The sequence below is a fragment of the Dendroctonus ponderosae genome, unplaced genomic scaffold, assembly GCF_020466585.1.
Source record: "Dendroctonus ponderosae isolate FM_Combo_2020 unplaced genomic scaffold, Dpon_F_20191213v2 Dpon_F_20191213_2, whole genome shotgun sequence".
NCBI classification, from domain to species: Eukaryota; Metazoa; Arthropoda; class Insecta; order Coleoptera; family Curculionidae; genus Dendroctonus; species Dendroctonus ponderosae.
In genome coordinates this window covers 6,270,720-6,274,430 of record NW_026018165.1, presented here as the reverse complement: position 1 = coordinate 6,274,430, position 3,711 = coordinate 6,270,720, and the positions used below count along the sequence as shown (strand labels likewise).

The following is a 3,711-nucleotide window of genomic DNA, read 5'->3' as shown; positions in this document are numbered from 1 at the left end:
CCATATTCGAGGTTATGAGAACAGGTTCACATTTCGTCATCTTGTTGAATTTACCGTTTATCCTTGTCTATCTTATTGTCAGTCTGTATAATTCCATGGTTACCGGAGTTTTAAATAATTACGAAGCCACATGTATTTGCGCAATGTTAATTAGGCAGAATACCTTCAAAAACATTGCTGCCGTATTTCTGATATGGTTTTTTCCAAATTTCTCAGCTTTTAATAACCATTAATTTATTTTACTATTTTTTCTGTACTCCTATAACAGCGCCATACCACACCTCCAGAGGAATGACGCCAATTTTGAATCACCCTGCATATGTCACTATTTTAAGATCTGCTTAAGTTCATAGTAGATATTCCTAGTGTTACTCGAAAACTTTTTACGGAAGTTAGTTTTATTGCAGAAGCGTAGATAGTTTGTTTTTGGGTACTAGGTACTTTAATGTTGTTTCAAATTATAGCTGATCAACATCTTTGTAAATTTATTTTCAAAACATTTTTGTCTTTTTTTATAAAATACATAATTTTCTTACGCCTTTTATAACAGATTGAAAATTCTGATATCTTTATCAAAATATAACTACCTAAAAATAGAATATAAATAAATTGTTAAACAAGGCAAAATTTCCTTAATAAAATTAATGCACTTTAAGAAAAGTTTTTTTGTTGATGAAAGACGAGTGAAAGTGAAAGTTGATGAAGGTTGATGAAGAACGTTTTTTTGTTGATGATTTCTTTGCTGAAATTGTTGAAGCATGCTATTGAATTTTGTAGCAATTATCAAATGCATGTTGACAAATTAGTCAAAAAAAAGTGTGGTTTTTTAATATAGAAAGCTGTGCTTCTTATTAAGGGATTGAAAACATCAAAATATATTCGACTAAAGGATGTGCAGATAATTTTTACTACTAACTATTAGTCGTAAAGAAATATCTGTGAATTGAAATTTATTGAAATGTTCACGTTTTTTGAGACTGTGGGCTTAATGTATTGCCTTGGACGGAATAAACTCCCCAATATGCACATTCAATGCAGGTGTTGGAAACTACAATAAGGAAAATATCGATTAAATACAGTTAAAGATCACGAATATGTAAAAATATACAAAAATGAGTTGAAACTGTCGATTATTTCGGATCTGATTCTTCCAGTGTGTTTTTCGATGATTTAGTTGGATTCCTCGCTTCCTTGAGATGTAAACGATGTGATATTAGAAGGATTTTGAAATTTTTTTTTGTTAGTCGACTGAACCGTTAATCAATTTTTGGTAAAAATTAAAAACTTTTCTTGCGTGTTTTAAAGGCGCTATAGATTGCTTTTGACATCAGAAACATATTGGGGAGCCTCATTATGGACTTTTTCAGTGTTTGGGACTATAATTAGAAAAATATTGTCAATTAATGATGGCAAAAGGCAGGCCTAGTTTCCTAAATGCCGATTATTTCGATACTAAAGCTTCCAGTGTGTTTCTCCCGCGCTTGCTTGAGATGAAAATGATGTGGAATTCGAAGCATTTTGTTATATTTTTTTCATTTAAACAAATCTACTAAGGAATGCAAAATCGATCACATAATAATTCAACTCAGTCATGTGTAAGAGCGTGCTAGATTAGAATAAATAAAATAATAATAAATTTAAATTAAAAAATTGTGTACTTTTTGATTAACTTTATTATTGCTAGTTTAAAGTAGTTAATTTTTTGTTCGCATTTATTGCCAGATGCTAATGAATGTTGTACTGTTGATAATATTTTTTTTTGTCAACTTTGCTGTTTTAAATTTAATTTGGGTTTAATACTTAAAGTTTTTGAGCGCGCCTGTATCGAAGAAAAACGTGGGCAGTTGAAATAATAGTCAACTTTGATTTACAGAGAGAAACAGTTAAGAATAAAAAACATATTTTACGAAAATTGTTTTTTTGGCACCATTTGTACGTGTAAAAGGCTGCGTAAACATTAATTGGATAATATCTATAATCAAAGAAAAAAATCGAGATTTTTTTAAATAGGTACTTATCTAATATTGGAAGCAATCTGAAGTTTTCAAGGTTTCTATCATAATCAATTTAAACACGACTCGCCAAAAAAATAAATAAATAATATAAAAGCAATCGCACGTCATCTATTACGACACTKTTGCCCTAGTCATTAAATAAATAATTTTTCAACATGTTTGTTGTACAGTTTCAATCATCAATAAAATTGAACACAATTTTTTACAGCTGGTTTTTTAAATTATTTACACTGATTTTTACATATCGTTAAGAACGATAAACGCGAGTTTTGGAACTTTTTATTCGGCTAAACCTGCATGCGATTTTTTTGAAAATGTATCTAGTTCGATTGGAGATTATGCAACAAATAGGGCAGCAAAAGTGGCGGAACAAACTTGCAAGTTAAAACACTACTTAATTACTTAACAATGATTTTAATATTTTCAGATAATTTAGGTAATCTAATGAAACGATAAAAACAAATAAAAATGCAGTTTTATAAACTTAAATAAATTAAGTTGATATTTGTACAAAGAAAACTCCAATTTCTTGATTTGGTCAATTTGGTCCCTTTTTCACCAAATCCTTAAAGCTTTTGTGAAACTAGAATCAATTTGATTTTGAAACGTTCAAAAATAGAATTAATAAAAATGATGTCCATTTTTTAGCACATTGAAAAAGTTCCTCACGTTTTTTACATTTTTTGAAAACGAATTTTATTAAAGACTATGTAATGCAATATGTATAAAATCGAATTGATGCAATTTCGTCTTACTGAACCGGACTTTTTTTCGCTACTGCGTAATCACTCAGGAAAATCCGATTCTGGTTTAATGAGAAAGCGCCATTTGCAAAGCTCCAATATAAGCAGATTTGAAATAAAAGTGACATGATAAGGGCAAATGGAAAACTTAAAATGACTTAAAGCTGAATGTAATTACATAGTTAATGAGCAAAAAAAAAGAAACAGCACACTGACATTAAATTTTGATGCTGAAATAGCATTATTAAACCTTCAGATCCACTCTGAGATGTTGGTCTCACATGGTCATGGGATAATTCTCACAAACTACTATCTAAGCAAATTATTTTGGGTGAAAATGACCTTCCCGTGACAAATAAAAAGATATAGCTATTGCAGGATTTTTCTTTCAATACTCAAGTCAATTTAATTGAGTTTAATGTTGCACATTTTTTCCCTACAAATGTTTGTGTTAAACAAATAATTTCCCAGCTGCATTCTAACTTGGCAATGAGAATAATTCCATGGATCATCAAAACCTTGTGGCGCCAATCAAAAAACAAACACGGAACGGATGTAAGCTGGTAAAAGAACAACAAACTTTTAAAATGATAACTTAACTACAGTGTTGTTATCCGTTCATAAATTTATTTAATGTGTGAGAGAAATACATTTGAAGACAAACGACATAACTAAACCCATCGACAAAAAAAGTGGACCAATTGAAAGCCAGTTCAATTGGAAACTTGTGTTTGTTATTACACATTTTAATTGGTACGTCAACAGATTAAAGGAAATTTCGTGGTTTCATGTCTGTTTTGTTAACTTTGAGATAACTAAATGCTTGATCCATTATTTCAAGGGAATTTTAATGGGACTCCAATTTCTTGTCTTATCAGACTATGAAGGCTTTCACGGCCGGTCAGATTACATTTAGGAATGTTTTCCGGGCTTTGCAGCCGTGGTCTATCGGA

At 30.4% G+C, this 3,711-nt stretch overlaps 1 protein-coding gene across 3 annotated transcripts in view; it reads right to left on the bottom strand.

Moving 5' to 3' along the window:
• Positions 1-3,711, bottom strand: part of LOC109538280 (TGF-beta-activated kinase 1 and MAP3K7-binding protein 2) — a 55,227-nt gene that overhangs the window by 26,094 nt on the left and 25,422 nt on the right. The gene's annotated exons all lie outside the window — the stretch shown is intronic.